We start from the raw sequence: 18621 nt of genomic DNA on the forward strand, positions 1-18621 counted from the left end.
AAAATCAAAAAATCATATTCACAAAAAAAAGTTCAATAAGTAACACCATGCATATTGAACTTTACTACAAATACCAGAATCATAAGTCTTTAATGAATTTACACAGCTGTTTGGAATTTCAATGCCATAGAAAAGACCAAGTATGGGTACTAAGTCCATAGATGGTTTACAAAACCAAAAGGTTTTACAAAGTTTTAGCAAAACAAGAAGTGACAAAAGTAGTGAAATCCTCAGTAGATACAAAAGAACAACAGTAATATCTTAGCAAATCCAAAAGGACAATATATGACAAGGGAGTTTTAACTACTTAAAACCTCAAGCTAAAGCTGCTGTTGACATTGTGTGACTCATTATTAGCTGATGTATTGATGCTCACACAAGTTTCTAAGTGCAAATTGCCAGTGGAATTGGCTGCAACAGTTGGCACAACTGAAGTTGGTTGTGAAGCTGCAAATGAAGTTCTCCACCTGCTATTAGTTGTAGCAGATGTTCCATCTTTCTTTGAGGGCCTTCCTCTCTGAAATGATGTAGGACAATTGCATATGGTGAGCAACTCAGAATTTGTGAAATCATGACTAGAAAGCTGCACAAATACCTTTCTCTTCGCAGCATTTGTAGTTGTTTGTACATTCAATTGAATATTAGCTACACCAGATTGAGTTGATGGGCTTGGATTGCTACCTTCAGTGGAAATCACGATAGGCACAATTCCTTCTACATGATCCTGCAATACAATCACACTAATTAGTTAACAGTTGTGAAGTTGATACCAAATAGTTTGAGCTCACTAAATGTACAGTAAAATTTGGTTTACCAAGAGAACAGATCCTGTCAAGCCTATGTTTGCAATTCCACTACCAAGCTTTGCTCTTCTCTGAGGAATCTACCATAAAGTTTTATGTCATGATCAAAGTATGGTGAACAAAAATCATGAAGTTTTATGTCAAACCCCTAATGAACCTACTAATTTGTAGAAGAGACTTAGTTATTTCCACTCACAGGTGCTCTTTGGCATGTTCTTTTATTATGGCCAAAAACTTTGCGGTTCCCACATCTCAAAGTAGTAGATCTCTTTGTTTGAGATGAAGTTGGTTCATTAGGTTCTTGCCTCCTATTCACCCTTAGTCTACCTAGAGCTCTCCTCAGGGGTGGTGGTAAGACAATTGTTGTAGTGACATTAGGTAATGGAGATACTTGTTTCTCATGAGGGATAGGTGGATCATGCCACTAAGCCACATTTCTCTTGAGAAACAACCATCACAGTAAGTCTCTAATTTTTTTTTTTTTTTTTGTATATTATGCCTAGTGCAGCATGCTTGCAAGGCAGTTTTGACAATTGGAAAGCATCACAATCACAAGTCCTTTGGGCCAAATTGACAATATGTTCTTTGTCCATATCACCAACTTTAATTATCCCCTCACTTGCCATCTGCAGTGAGCATCTCCTAAACTGTTCAGCAATTTTCTTCAGCTTTTCAATGAACTTTGAAATGATTTTAGAGCTCTATGTGCAGGTATTCTAATATCTTTTATGCAGCTTCTTCATGAAATTTGTCCGTAAACCATCGGCAAGTGTTAGTATTGGTTTTCCTCTTAAATTTCCCACCTATGCACTGAAAGATTCAGTAAAATTGTTTGTGACATGGTCACACTTTATCTCAGTTGAGTATGCACGCCAAGCCCAAGATGCAGATGGAATCTTTGATAAGTATCTCCATGCTTCTATACTTATGTCTATAATGCTCATCATTGCTTCATTGTAGCCTATTGCATCATAGCTCTTAGCAGCTTTCCAGAAAAAATTGTTTAGTAATAGTCTAGGAACCTGAAGCCTGAAGTTGCTGCAAATGTGTTTGCAGTAATATCGTCCAGTAACTAATGGAATCATCTCTTCACAAGCAAGATTTAATCCCTACAACAAGAATCAAACTAGTCAATAATAGGCACATCTGGACATAATCATGACACATTTGAAGTGACAGTAAACAAGCTCCATTCCTTTTGTCTATCACTCATGAATATTAAAGGAACACTATTATCAAATGGTCCAAAGAATTCTTGAAAAAAGTAGAAGAACCAGCTCCAGGTTTCTTTGTTTTCAGCTTCAACATTCAATCACAACAAATGCAATAGGAAAAATTGAGTTATTTCTATCCAAGGCCACAATAGTTTGTAATACTCCACCAAAGCTGCCTTTTAAGTGATAGCCATCAAAACCAATAAAGGGTCTACAACTAGTTAAGAAACCATCTTTCTGTCCTTTGAAACTTATAAATAGTCTAAAAGTTTTTTGCTCGACAAGTAAATTGGGTCTATCATAATGAATTTTACATATGTTGCTAGGATTGCTCTGCCATAAAAGAACATATTTTGGCATTTTACTATATGAAGCTACATGTGTACCCTCAATTTCTTCCTTGGCATTTTCTCTTACCCTATACACTTGCTGTTTGCTAGAACGAACACCATATTTCAACATCTCAGCTTCAATCCCCTTTCTAGAAATGTCAGGATGATCCCCCATCACAGCAACAAGTTTCTTTGCGATCTAATCAGAGGTGGCCTCTCGGCTCTTGTTGTCCATCATACAAGTGTGTTTGGGTGTGTAGATTTTATCTGCTAAAGGTAAGGCATGAATTCTCCATTTGTATCCATCAACACCACACTTGACAGTACATCTACTTTTTTCATTCTTCAAACTTTTTAGGAGAAAATCTTTTTGGATCACATAATCATTTAATGCTGCTCTAAAAGCATCAACATTAGTGAAAAGTTGTCCCTTCTTAAACTCTATGTCCTCCTTTTGGTGTAAGTCCACATCTTGGCTCTCAAGACTTCTCTCATGGGATCTATTTCATGGTGAGATTCAGAATCAGGTATAATATCATAATTTTCATTGTCATCAATAGGGATGTGCATTGAAATCAAATTCGGTAATTTGGAATTTTTTGAAATTTGGACATCAGGAAATTTGACTAATTTCAATTTTGATTTCACATATTTCGATTTCGAATTCGTACTGAATTCAAGTCAAATTTTGATAATAACCAATTTCACCGAATTCAATTTTGAGTTTTGTTTTGTATTTCTAATTTTTTTTATTATAATTATACATAAGTTTTGCTAAACTAAATGCTAACTTTTGTATAATATATGTTTATAATTATAACATAATATATAACTAACTTAATAAGACTTATTATGTATTATTAAATAATGTAATTATTGTTAGATGTATTAAATAATGAAATAAATAAATAAATATATATATATAACAAATTTGAAATCGAAATCAGTATTCGATTTTTGATTTGAAAAACTCCATTACCGAATTCAAACCAAATTCGTATATTTTGAATTTAGGAAACCCAATTTTCATTTCGATTTACCGATTTCGAAAATTTCGAATTAGGTCGGTAAATCAGAATTTTTTTATTTTTGCACACTCCTAGTCCTCAAAGTAAAAAAAATCATCATTACTACAGTCAGTTTGGGATATAGACTAATGCTCATCACCTAAATCATCCTCATTGTTACTATCCCAACCTTGTTTCCATGAGTCATCAGAAGTAAAATCATAACCGTACTCCTCAGTCTCATAGTTTATGTCATCAATTTTGACATTCTTGCCTCTACCAATTGTTTCAATTCCTAAATTTTCATGCCCATTTACTGGATTTCTGTTTAGGAAGTTATCACTCTGTTCAGGAGGGATGATATCCATATTGAACACTTGTACATTGATGACTACATGAGATTGATGCAACTTGAACATTTCAACAACAAATTGGTCATCATTCACATTTAGGTACTCATCTCTTCCAGGTATTTCGTACCTCATGTGTAGTAGTAGATTAACATTCCCAAGCATTTCATGCAATGCCTTCTCAACAACATCATTTAGTAAGTCAATGTACAAGTAACTGTTGGAATCTACATTGGGCACTCTTACTTTTCTTCCCATAAAATGGATCGCAATATCATGAATATCAGTGTTAACAATCCAACAATATTAGTTCCCGAAGTTACAGAGCATACATAAGCATTCTAAGCACAGAGATTTGGCATCTTACTGTATGAAGTAACCCAAGTCATATGAGAAATATGGAATGGTAAAGGCTTAGCAAACAAAGTCATACAACAAACTAGAAAATCATAGTAAACATGTATCATACTTGCACAAACAACAACCAAATCAACATAGGTTGCTAAGGAATATTGAAATATTCCAAAATTCTTAAACACTAACCTAGAATAGGCTTAACAAGCTAAAAAACTCTTCAACAAATGTGAGAATTGAGAGCTTTGTTTGCCATGTATCAAGCTTTCTTTGTTATGTATCAACAATGGTTGGAAGAGACTAATTGAAGTGACTGTATGTACCTATAGCTTTCTATATGTACCAACTGGCACCTAAATTTCGCGCCATTTTGCTGAAGGCTTTTTATATATTCATTAAAGGAATGTAAATTATCGTTAATTACATTAACTATGTTTGTAACTAACTTAACTGGATTTGTCCAGATAATCATGAAATATCTACTAACTTCTACAGGTATTTAAGTCTTTTCGCTCATGATGATATAAGAAATGGGACCCAAAATTCCGCCAGGGGAGCTCTCTGATATTTTGGAAACCTCAGGGGAGGGGGAGTGAGACTGTCGGAGACCTCAGGGGAGGTATCTGAAATTTTTCCTCGAAATTATTATAAAAATGATACTAATGTGATATAGGATTTGAGTTGTATATGCGGTGGGTACTATATTAAGAAAAACAAGAAAACTAGAGAACTCAAATGAAGAGAAAAGTAAGGAAAGAATTATTATTTCATTCACTCAAGTGAAACTTTAGTTTTCTTTCACTTTGATACAAGAGGGGCTTAACCCTATTTATAGGTGAATTCAAAGTAAATCAACTAACTTTTTTGAGATATGATAAGATCTTCTTGTAAGTCATGTTAATTTCATCACCTTGAAAAACGTGATAGTTTTATCGAAAGTCATGATATATTTTGCACCTCATAACTTTATTATCTCAAACAACGTGAAAGACTTGTCATCATTTAGGCGATGAGATAAATGTGATAGACATCTACAATATTTAATTATTTCATAGCACTCCTCTTTAGATGTCTATTGGACAAAAAATATGTCTAGTTAAAACTTTACTAGAAAAAAGTTCAGCGGAAAAAAACTCTAATGAGGGGAAAAGGGTACACTATTGTTGTGTTTTAATTTCTCCCCTCGATCCAAACGTGAGTTGAAATCTTCTAGCCAACACATTCCAATATTCTTCACTAAGTTTTCAAATGTTGTAGTTGACAATTTTTTGATAAATAAATATGTCAGATTGTTACTAAATTGGATCTATTGTACATCAATTTCACCATTCTTTTGTGGATCATGAGTGAAGAAAAATTTTGATAAATTTTTTTCGTTCTATTTCCTTTAATATATTCTCTTTTCAATGGAGCTATGCAAGCTACATTATTTTTATATAATGTAATCGGAGGATTTTCCCCCTTCAAAGGATAATCCACTATTTTTTCAAATATAATGGGTTATCGATCGTAGTCAAATACATTCTCAACTAGTCTCCTGAATTGCTATTATCTCAGTATGATTCGAAGAAGTGGCAGCTATTGATTATTTTGTAGATAGTCATGAAATAGCTGTACCATCACATATAAATAGACATCTAGTTTGAGATCTTATTTTATGTGGGTCAGATAAATATCTAGCATCAGCATAATCAAACAATTCATGTCAAGATTTATTCAAATAAAATAGACTAACTGTTCCTTGGAGTTAGTGAAAAATATGTTTAATACTGTTTCAATGTCATCTTTAGGAAAGGAACTAAATCTTGCTAATAGATACAACAAATGATATATCTGATCTTGTACAATTAGCAAGATACATTAGTTCACCAATTGCACTGATATATGGTATTTCGTGACCAAAAATATCTTTATCTTCCTTTTATTGGCTTAAAGGAATCCCTATTGGAATCAAAACACTTGACAACCATCAAGATACTCAATGGATGTGTTTTATCCATATAAAACCGTTTTAATACCCTTTGGGTAGAAGTAGTTTGACAGACAAAATTTCACATTTCAAATGTTCAATTTGCAAATCAAGACAAAATTTAGTCTTTCCAAAATTCTAGATTTCAAATTCTTTCTTCAAAATAGTCTTTAAAGTTTTTTAAGAGTTTCAATTAAATTAAAATCATTAACATACACTAAATTAAGTTCATCAACATACACTGCAATTATTATAAAATTTGATCAATTTTTCTTCATAAAAACACGTGGACATATTGAGTCAATGGTATAATCTTATTTAATTAAACATTCACTGAGACAGTTATACCATATACATCCAAATTGTTTAAACCCATATAAAGACCTTTGTAATTTAATAGAGTAAATATCTTTAGGATTTAATTTATGTATTTCAGGCATGTTGAATCCTTTAGAGATTTTCATATAGATATCAAGATTCCTATACAAATAAATAGTGATTACATCCATTAAACACATATCTAGTTGTTCATGTGCGGCTAAACTCACAAGATATTTAAATGTGATTGCTTTCACTGCCAATGAATATGTTTCATCATAATCAAACCTAGATCTTTGTGAAAATCATTGGGCTACTAGCCTTGTTTTATATCTCATAGTTTCGGGCTTGTTTAGCAAACAAGTTTTTGGCCAAATTTGTCTGCTGCAAGTCTTTTAACAACTTTTGCTACAGTAAACTCAAAAAATTTCTCAAAATTTTTAAATTATACATTTCAAAATATTCAAAAATTTACACACTTCAAAAATTTTTCTACAACTTCTATAATAAATTACAGTAAAATTTTAGACAAACACCAAAAAAACTCATTTGCCAAATGGGGCCTTCATTTTTCTCATTTCTTTTCCTTACAAATACTCATTTATATCTCACTGGTTTTGCACCTTCAGGTATTTCAATTATAGGTCCAAAAACTTCTTTTTTTTAGCCAATGATCCAATTCGGATTAGATCGCATCTTTCCATTTCGACCAATCATTTTTCGCCAACATTCATCAATCAATCTAGGTTCATAGTTTTCATCCTCTTCCATAATTTCAAGTGCTATAGTATATGCAAAAATATCATCAATAATATTTCTTTTCGGTTTCAACTTTTTCCTATAGTGACAAAATTTATTATAATTTCAACCTTTTCAGAAGTATGTTCTTCAAGAACTAACTTTTTTGAAACAACCTCTTCAGGAGGTTGAATTTTATGACTAGCACTATTTTGAAATCTTTGATCAATTATTGACTTGTCGATTTTATTGTTATTTAATTCTCTTTTCTTTCGAGAATTTTAATTTTTGAACCCAACAGGTCTACCACGCTTCAGGTGTGCTCTAAAATCATTATCACTTGTAATTTATCCTTTTGAGATATCAATTTTAACCGGAGCATTTTTTGCAGAAATATATGATTTAATAACTCTTCTGATATAGAAATATGTGATTTAGTAACTTTTCTGACATTACTAAAAGTATCCGGTCATTAATTTGTAATTTTTTGCAAATGAAATTATTTTTTGAACTTTTAGTTCGCATTATTTTGTACATGTATCAAGTAAATCTAATAATATTTTTTAAATAATTTCCTTTTTAGGTTAATGTTTTCCTCTCCCTAATGTCAAGAAATATGATTCATCAAAATGAAAATTTGCAAATCTTACAGTAAATAAATTATCAGTTAATGGTTAATATATTTAAATATAGAAGGTGATTCATATCCTACATCAATCTTTTTTAGGGGCCTAATTTAGTCCATTGGGATGGTGTGATTGAAACATAAATCGCACAACAAAAAATTTGCAAAAGAGAAATATTGGGTTTATTACCAAATAAACTGTGAGGACCCATAATTTTATTATTTCAAAATATTGTTAAATTGGTCATTTTAAAAATATTTCGTACTCGAGTTACCCAAAAAAAAAAATAATAAAAAAAAATACTAAAGTACATGAATTTCTCGAAAATAAATTTTACCGATCGGTTCTTTACGTGTATATTATTTTAATGCCCAAATTTATTCAAGATGAATTGCTTATCGTGATTATTATTATTATATATATATACTTGGATTATCATATTTTAGAGTCGAATAAGTTGAATTTCCAAGTTCAAACGAGAAAACCCTTAAGTTTGACCTTTATATGCGCGCGTGCCGAAAAGGCCCCGATAGGCACATTAATTTGATTAATTGGAGATTTTAAGAACATGATATTAGACTACTAGTAATGTACTATTAATGTACTAGGGAAATTACCTCAGAGGTGTAGTGCACAAAAGTTGCAAACGAGCGCGAAAATTGGACACGCGAAGACCCTAAACGGACCTAGCATGAGTTGACACTTAGACTTAACCATTAAGTCATCAATTCTCTCCACTTTCATTACAATATCTGATGGTACTCTCTCTCCTCTCTTCACTCTCTCTGTTTGGCCGAAAATAGGAAGAAAAAGGTTAGAAAAATCTAGCCAAAATCCTTACAAAATTACTTCAATCCACTTCCAAATTTCATCATCCATTAGAGGGCTTTGATCCTAGCTTGGAAGAGGGGGCTGCTCATCGATTTTCTTGGAGGAATTTCGGTCAAAATTTCTGCCCTAAAGCTGTCCAACTAAGTGCTTGAGGTAACTCACTCACCCACACTTCAATCTTGCAAAATTATAGCTCAAATGGAGCAAAGGTAGCATGGGTTTGCAACCTATGGCAGAATTTTGGTTGATTGGTTGATTAATTATTTGATTGCAATTTCATGACATGTTGGACTGCTGGAGGATGCTTATTGGTGGCTGATTTGATGAATTAACATGTTTTGGTTGCTGATATTGTGCTATGTTACATGTATATAGAATGATTGATGGAATGAAGTTGGAAGAAAGTTAGAAATTTGGAGAAGGTACTGTCTGAAATTTCTGACTTGCTGCCGACTTTCTTGTTTGCTGCTGCCCTGTAATTTCGAAAATTTTCTGGTGCTAATTGAGCTTCCAAATTGGTGTAGATATGTTGTGCTATGTGTATTGTGGTTGTCTACCAAAAATCAACCCAAATGGTTGGTTAAATTTTGAGTTACAAGTAAAGAAGCAAAACTGGAACAAGCTCCAGAATTTTCTGACCAGCAACATTTGTGTAGCTATAACGTTTTGCTCGTTGATCGAAATTGAGTGCCGTTTGTGGCATTTGAAAGTAGACTCTTAGAGCTTTAACATGGTACCAAGCTCATTTTCTAGTTCATCCCGAACGATTCGTGGCGAGTTTTGAAATTTGGCTGCCTGCTGATTACTGTTCATCCGAGACTGTCCAGAAAATCCATTTTGCTGCTTGATTTTGAACCACTTATGTCGGGATTTTGGAAATGATTTCTTCTAAACAAATATAGCCTTGTAAACCTAGTTTCTAAAGCCACCAATATTTTTCAATTTCACTGAGAATCGAGTGAGATACAGCCTAATTAGCGAAGTGCATTAAATCTGGAAAATTTCTGGAAAGGGCAACAGTCCAGGAATTTTAGCGAAACTTCAACTTTTATTTCTTGAGCTAGGAACATCGGAATTGAGTTCCATCTTTTTTCTTATTTGAAACCTGGATAGGAACTTTACATGCATATCAAATTTCAAAGGCTGGTTTTGATTCTATGATTTTTAGCGAAATTCCAAAATTATTGGGAAAACTTGGACTGTTTTGACCTATCTTCAATGAATAGTAAACTTTCTTGGAGAAATTGACTTGTTTCTGATTTGATTCTTGGAAAGTGACCTTCTACAAATTTGTTATGCTTTGAATGAAGTTTCTGACGGTGTAAAATTTTCCATTTTTAGACTTTCCGAACTTCCGGACTGATTTTTTTTCAAGAATGACTCGAAAAGTGAAAATTTCCAATTTGGACCTAAATGTTCTTTTAAGGGCCTAGGTTACATTTTTACAATTCTTAGAGCATTTCAAACCTATTTTCATGGTGAACTTGAGTTCACCTATCACTTGAAACCTCATTTGAAAGTCGGTTCCTTATGAACTGAAATACTTTGGAAACTTGAATTTTGGAGTCAAAATTGACTATTTCTTTTCTTTACACGAATACTGTATGGCCTGGAATTTGAGATACAATGCATTATTGCATACTTTCAGGATCTCAAGAGGACTTCGAGGGAACTCCCGGCGAAGCGTCTTAGAGTTAATTTCTCAAACTTTGACTTTTGATACTTGGTGAGTATCAAGTGCATGTGAAGTGTTTAAATGAAATGATTCTTGTACTTGCTAGTTAATGAGGCTAGGGCGTACTTTATCGCCCTTGTCCTCTCTTTCATGAGATTGCTTGCTTGACAAGTGATACGTGTTACATGTGAATGCAAATGAAAGTGTTTTTCGTGAGCATTGAGCGGCAGAATGTATCATGCCCTTTTTGGGTAGGAGGTACCGCTCATCCCGTCTCAATGCTATGACCAAATCTTGTCGATTGGAGCTTCGTCTCATCGACCTAAAAGTGAATGGGGGGGACGCTCCAACCCATTGGCTAGCCTTGTAACTCGAGCCGGCAAGGGCTTGGTCGAGAAACTTGGTGAACCTTGGGAAGTGTTATAGCTTGATCCAAATAAGGGGTCTTGCTAGGTATACTTATTAAGTGATACCACCTACATGCTTGTTTGGTTACGGATCGGTGTCATGGTGGCTGGAGGTAGTAAGTGGAGTTCTACATGGATAACTGTGAAAGTTGACGGAGGGTCAACTACCTGAGCTTGGATCGCGCGTGGATTAGCTCCTGAGAGCTCTCGTATCCTTTTATTGTGATTAAATTCCCTAATTGCTTAATGTTTCGCAGTTACTTGTTACTCGAGTTATTGTTTTATATTGTGTCTTTGCTAGCATGCTTGTATGTTTTTCCCTTGGCCTCACTGAGCGTTAGCTCACCCCAATTTGTTTTCCTTAACAGTTTGGAAGTGGAAGTTTTGAGGCTTAATTAATGACCCCCAAAAATAATTTTTTCCCACAAGACTCGAGGCCAAAGAAAGCGTTTGTATTGAGTGATTAGTGCCTGAAGGGATATCTCATATATAATTTGAATTCGATTCACTTGATAAGTATTTGATGTAATTATATGAGAACTGAGGACTTTTGTCTTATTCGGGGAATGATACCCTTACTTGAGATTTGTAATGTATCTTATCTCGTTCTAAGTTTGAAAAATGTTATTTTGTTTATTCTTGAGGTTGTACCCTATGTTATTGGATGTAAGTGATGTATTTTATTTGAGAACTGTAGTGAGTCCCGGCGAGAGTTGGGCAGACGGTCCGCCGAACCCTTTGGTTCGCCTTAGGGGGAGGTGGGGCTGTCACATAAACCCCGTTTGGCAAATGAGTTTTTGGAAATCTATCTAAAACTTTACTATAGCGTATTATAAAATTCTGTGAAAAACTCTCCTATGGTGTTCGATTTTTTTAAAAACTTTACTGTAGTAAAAATAAAAAATTTCTCGATTGACTGATACAAATTGTAGTTTTTCATATATTTTACAATAATTTGCAATGTCAAAAAATTGTGAAAATTATTTGCTTTGCCAAAATAATTTAGAAAACTTGCACCTCAAAATGCATTCTGGATTAGGCACGCAAAGTAGTAAATAATATTTGGAAAACATTCAAAAGGCTTACATACCTACATAACCAAAAAGTTTAAGTACCTACTTAACCAAAAGGCTTAAACATCTACATAACCAAATATTTGACAAAAGGATAAAGGTCATTTGATACAAAAACTGGTCTAGAATAAGTGGGAATCAACTTTTTAGCATGAAAAGTTGTACAGGTCCCCCCATGTACTACTCATTTCGGTGCAACCACTTATGATAAGCCATCACATTTCTCAGTTCCTTCTAATCATGTTGCGCTTTTGACATGACATGAAATTGCGCCGCTTGAGCACCTTCAGCATCTCCGACATCCATATTAGAGGCAATATTGAGATCCGTCAGGAATTGGTCATGTGGCTGCATGTCTTTAATAAAATTGTACAGTACACAGCAAGCCAGTACAATTTTTCTCTGTGCCTCAATAGGGTAGTTTTTCATCGGACTTTTCAAAATTTTAAATCTCATTTTTCATACCTCCAAACATCATTTTTATCACATTCCGAATTGAAGAATGGTGGTAATTGAACAATCCCTTCTGTGCTGTCTGTGATCTCCCTCCCCGGCTATGTTTGAAAGAGGCCATGAAACCTGGCATATGTCTGTAAGCAACATCATTTATGTAATATTTACTGACCGGCGGTACAGGAAATATTGCACTTGAATTGGAAATTGCCTCCATCAAGTGTGACAGCCCTACCTTCCCCTAGGGCGTACCCAAGAGTTTGGCGAACCGCCTGCCTAATTTTCATCAGAACTCATGAATCTCAGAGAATAATAACAATTCCAAAACTCCAATATCAAAACTTCATGGTTAAACATTACAGACCATCCAATATTTCGGATTATCCCTACATATACATACAATCAAACGGATAAAATCTAAGTCATCTAATCAAATCACTAAACACAACTAGGATGGCAAGTTACTTACAGTTAGATGCCAACTCTCGAACTGTCTATTTTTTCGCTTCCACGTTGCCCACGCCTGCTAAGGAAAACAAACTAAAAGGAATAAGTTAACGCTCAGTGAGGTCGAGAAAACAAGTAAGCAATTAAAACAAGTACTATAATTCAACTCAAGTGGCACATGCACCGAATAATAACAATAGTTCCACGTAAAACCACAAAAAGACTAAAACATGTTCATTAAAAGGATACAAGAGCTCTCAAGAGTTAATCCACAAGCTTGCCATTTCACGATCCAGATATCATTTTCTTTTGTTGACACTCCGTTAATCACGCAAATAACAAGTCCGTAGAATTCACTTGACACGAATTCTCATCCATCGTTTCACTCTCTACTGGACCCGAACGCCAAATAGAAATAGTGGTGATAATACTCGAGTATACCCAAGCAAAAACAAGTATGGTCGATGATATAATACTCCAATCAACTTAATAAAGATAGAGGTACTGAGATGGGATGAGAGACACCTCTCATTCGAATTGAATGTGGTACATGCTGCCGCTCAGTACTAGGGTCGACGAGATGACTCTCCAATTGATTTAATCAGGATAAAAATACTGAGACGGGATGAGAGACACCTCCCACTTTGATTGAGTGTGGTACATGCTGTCGCTCAGCACTTACAAGTCAAGCATAAACACAAACACAAGTACAGGTCAATCAAATTCAAATGGGTACAAGATCATTCAAGAAGGGGAGGATGAGTGCGATAAAGTACACTCTTGTCTCATCAAGTTCAAAATTCAATACATAACACGTGGTATCATTCGAATCAAGATATCAAGAAACATGCATTTAACACTCACCAGTTTAAACAAAATAAAGTCTAAAGTTCGCCCCCGGGTTATGTCCTTGATCACCAACAAATCCTAAAAATAGCCAAAATAAAGTATTATGGTTTAATCATTCAAAGCTTAGTTAACCCAAAGTAAATGCAAATAACTACTAGTGTAACGATGCAAATATAGTTTTGGAATGAAAAGAGAACATTTAGACCCAAGGGACATGAGTAACCAAGAATTTTCTCATTCCAATCATAAAATCAAACTCAAAATGGTTTAACAATTCCAACTTAAGGTTGGAAATGGAAGCAAGAACAACTTTAGAAAAATAGAAATTTCTCCAGTTTTGCGCGATACTGTTTGAAAAATCGTATCGCAAGTTTCTTAAGTCCAAAATTTATAAAATTTATACCGTTCGAAAATAGATTCAAAGGGCTATAATTTTCCAAAATATACATTTATAAGATTCTATCCAAAAATCAGTCAAATTTTAGTCTCAATTTGTTACTTCATCAGGTAGAAAAATAGAGCTGTTGTGAAAATTCACTCAAATTTGAAAAATCATAGATATTCATAGAAATTAAGAAAAATAGTGAATTTTTATGATAGAATGCACTCTGATTCTAGTTTCAAACGCAATAAGTGAAACTCAATTTGGATTTTTCTACACTAAGATATAACAGATTTTCCAAGACTGCTCAGAGTCACCTGTGGAAAAAATGTTTAGAAACACTTGACTCAATCGTCCCACTTAATCTCATGATTTTTAGTCAAATTTCAGCACACCCTTATATCTTAAAGTAATATAGAGTATTTTGAGCAAAAGTCAAGCTTAAAATCATCATTAAAATGTAAAATTCAAAGCTGAAATTCCAGCTCTTAGGTTCGGCCATCAAATAGAAATTTGTCCCCAAAATTTTTCAACATTCTTCCAACTAATTGTCCCAAAATAAACCCATATCATCGAGTAATTCCACAGGGTTTCATCACCAACACAACAATAAACACTTATGAAATCAAAATTACAACAAGATAGCCACCAAAATTATACCATAAGCATATGTATAATCAAACCCTAACTCAAGTATGAAGTATAAACATCATCAACTTGAAAACTATTAAGATTCAACACCAAATCATGTCTTTATCCAACAATCAATCTTGTTTTTCAAAATAAAACAAAGAAAGAAAGTTAATCTAGCATTTTACCTCTTTTACCTCCAACCAAGATGAACTTCCAACTACCAAATCGTCTCCCCTTTTCAAGTTCTAGCAGAGGTAGATGGAATTTCCAAGCTATCTTCTTCCTTTTCTCACAAAATACAAGTAAGATTCAAGTTATTTTGGATGAAGTTTCTTCTCCCTTTTCCTCCTCAAGCTCACGGTCCTCTCTCACTTTCTTTCTCTTGTATTTGTTTGTTATTTCTTAAGGCAAGAAATGGAAGATAAATGGTAAGAAAACTTTGGTCAAAAGTCAAAGAAAGAGGCTTGGCTCTTATAGTGACACATGTCACCTTCTAGAGAATTCTTATTACACTAAACCCCCTATTTTTTAAAAAAGTTGCTTTCACACCCCACTAAAAAAGAAAAATTGCATTTTACCCAACACACAAATTTTCACATGTAAAATTTAATAAAAGTTTTAAAACAAAATCATTATCAAATCAATAAATAAACAAATAGATGACTAAATAAATAAAATATCATGTATTTAGACTACATAAATTGACAAATTTTTTTTTCTAGATCCTCACATCCTCTCCCCTTTAAAAGAATTTCGTTCTCGAAATTCTCACCCTTTACTTGTAAAATAAACTCGAGTTCTCTCTTCTACAGGGTTTCCTCTGACTTATCCAAACTAAACACATATCATCATTTTTCATCAAAATTCCTCCCTTACTAACCATAAATGAAGAATTCTCATTTAAATCTGAGATTTAGTTGTAACAATGGACTCATGGATAGGAGTTTAATGCCAACTGAACATAGACATTTCATTTACTAATGCAAACATCAGGTTTCAAGTTCAAACTTTATAACGGGAATCCAACTTACTATATAAAACTTTAGCTACATGTAGTCCAACAAATATAACTCTTCCAGATAAAACATCATGAAGGGCTAACTTTGACTGAAATAGCAAATTTTCCAAAGTTTAAGTCATTTTATTTCGGGCAATCTTTCACTTGACGTCAAAAGTTGCTGCATCTACAAGGTACCAATTTTCAACTCACACCTTTCAGTATGAAGTTTTGTCATAGATTTCACACTTAGCAGTTACAAATCTCTTTTTAATGTATCTCTTCTTTCTTTGTATCGTGGGAGTTTCCTTCACCACTTTTACTTTGGTTGCTAGGAATGTCTGGGAGAGACAACTTAAGTATGTGAATGCACCAATAATTTTATTTCATACCTTATTTCACAATTTCTCTTGTTTCCTCTCGTATTTTCCTTGCCTTTTCACATTCTTGTTCAATAACTCACTTTTGTTTCTATCGTTCGTCTTAATGGTCAGCTAGTTTCTTGTAGAACTCTTCCTCCTTCCGACAAACCTCTCTTTCCTCATGTATATGTTTCAAATTCTTCATATCACCACTTCACTTTAACTCAAATGAAAACTTGCTAGACAGACCAAAAGATCGATAAGAATGGCTAATCACAAATTAAAACTCTAACCACATATCTCTTAAAGTCTTTTACTTCCAAAATAGCTATTAACTAGTCTCAACTAAGATAAATGAACAGTGAAACGCAAAGAGGAAAATACCTCAAGATACTATGCCACTTACTCCCATTTTGGGGTCTTATACACATAATGAAGCACTAAATCATACTCCTTAGATTACAAGTTCCACACCTTAACTCGCTTTCATTTATATACTCACTTACAAACTTGCTCAAGAAGAAATCATGACTTCTTGCCCCCACTAGTACTTTTTACCATCCTGTTTCAAAGTGGTCATCCTAATTCTGCCAAAAGTTACATACAAGTGTAGAACCCGCATCCTTGTCCCTAAAATCTTCGTACGTAATTCATAACTTATAGAGAAATAGGAATCAAAATCAAGTTTCTATAGGGCATCGCCAAAAGGTAGGAAATAGACAAGGGTAGTCAAATAAGAATTAAAATGATTTCATAATAAATACATATGTAACTATAATCAGATCATAGCAAAATTAAGAAAACATGGGACAAGGGTAGGCATGTATAGGAGAAATGAAACAGGCTTACAATACTAGTATCTTAAACATTCACGTCAACTGCGAGCTGGCTATCATCTTTAGAAACCCTAGCTAGACATGTACAAGACTAGTCCATGACGGCACCCATTGATCCACTTCCCTTGATCGGTTCAATCTCAGCTCTAAGACTAGAATCTCCCACGTCTTCACCTTTGCCATAACAATTTACTTCAAAGGCAGTCGTGATGTTGACTCTTATCCAAATGCTCTCAACTCTTGGATACTCGGGTACAAGAATCCAAAAATAGGATAATTCACAATTTGAGTTGGCCAGTCCCAAAAGTAAATCACCTATATTTGAGATTCCTACCAGATGTACATATCTATCTTTCCCAAGTATCATGATAAAGGTTTTACACCTATAACTTTTATGATTCATAACTTACACTCAAGAAGAGCATTTAATCCTTTACATTCATTCACACAATCGGGACCATAACACTACTCGGCCCAAACTCACCCCACGCAGAGACCACGCGAGACGGCTCTGATACCACCTGTGACAACCCCACCTTCTCCCAGGGCTTATTCAAGGGTTTGGCGAACTGCCTGCCCAATTCTTTGCAGGACTCACTCACAAATCCCAGAGAATAATAACAATTCCAAAACTCCAATAGTATCAACCTCAAAGTAAGTATCAAAATTTCATGGTTAAACATTACAAACCATCCAATACTCCGGGTTATCCCTACTGATACATACATTCAAACTGATAAAATCTAAGTCATCTAATCAAATCACTGAGTACAACTATGATGGCAAGTTACATAAAGCTAGACGCCAACTCTCGAACTGTCTATTTCCCTACTTTCGCCTTGCCAGCCCCTGCTAAGGAAAACAAACTAAAAGAAATAAGTTAATGCTTAGTGGGGCTAAGAAAACATGCAAGCAATTAAAACAAGTACCATAATTCAACTCAAGTAGCACATGCATCGAATAACAACAATAGTTCCACGTAAAACCACAAAAGGACTAAAACATGTTCATTAAAAGGATACAAGAGCTCTTAGGAGCTAATCCACAAGCTTGCCATTTCACGATCTTGGATATCATTTTCTTTTGTTGACACTCCGCCAACCACGCAAATAATAAGTCCGTAGAATTCACTTGACACGAATTCCCATCCATCGTTTCACCTCCTACCGGGCCCGAACGCCAAATAGAAATAGTGGTGGTAATACTCGAGTATAACCAAGTAAGAACAAGTATGGTCAATGAGATAACACTCTAATCGGCTTAATCAAGATAGAGGTACTGAGACGGGATGAGAGGCAGCTCCCACTCGAATTGAGTATGGTACATGCTATCGCTTAGCACTAGAGTCGATGAGATAACTCTCCAATCGACTTAATCAGGATAAAAGTACTGAGACGGAATGAGAGGCGCTCAGCACTTACAAGTCAAGCAAAAGCACAAACACAAGTACAGGTCAATTAAGTTCAAGCGGGTACAAGATCATTTAAAAAAGGGAGGACGAGTATGATAAAGTATACCCTCGCCTCATCAATTTCAGAATTCAACACATAACACGTGATATCATTTGAATCATGATATCAAGAAACATGCACTTGACACTTAAGCAAAATAGCATCTAAAGTTCGCCCTCGGGTTATGTCTTTGATCACCAACAAACCCTAAGAACAGCCAAAATAAACTATTATGGTTCAACCATTCAAAACTTAGGTCAACCAAAGAAAATCCAAGTAACTACTAGTGCAATGATGCAAATATGGTTTTGGAGTGAAAAGAGAATATTTAGACCCAAGGGACATGATTAACCAAGAATTTTCTCATTCCAATCATAAAACTAAACTCAAAATGGTTTAACAACTCTAACTTAAGGTTGGAAATGGAAGCAAGAACAACTTTAGAAAAATAGAATTTTCTCCAGTTTTGAACAATACTGTTTGAAAAATTGTATCACAAGTTTCTTAAGTCCAA

General features: G+C 34.3%; 1 long non-coding RNA gene across 2 annotated transcripts; it reads left to right on the forward strand.

The window, feature by feature from the left end:
- Positions 1 to 8465: 8465 nt before the first annotated feature.
- Positions 8466 to 11414, forward strand: LOC140014469 (uncharacterized). 2 transcript variants are annotated; one of them, XR_011821245.1, is made up of 3 exons: positions 8466 to 8695; positions 8843 to 8964; positions 10191 to 11414. It is a non-coding gene; the product is annotated as an uncharacterized lncRNA (long non-coding RNA). The 2 variants fall into 2 exon arrangements; XR_011821241.1 differs by having other exon boundaries at positions 8466 to 8964.
- The last annotated feature ends 7207 nt before the right edge of the window (positions 11415 to 18621 follow it).

This window comes from Coffea arabica, chromosome 1c, assembly GCF_036785885.1.
Source record: "Coffea arabica cultivar ET-39 chromosome 1c, Coffea Arabica ET-39 HiFi, whole genome shotgun sequence".
Classification (NCBI taxonomy): Eukaryota; Viridiplantae; Streptophyta; class Magnoliopsida; order Gentianales; family Rubiaceae; genus Coffea; species Coffea arabica.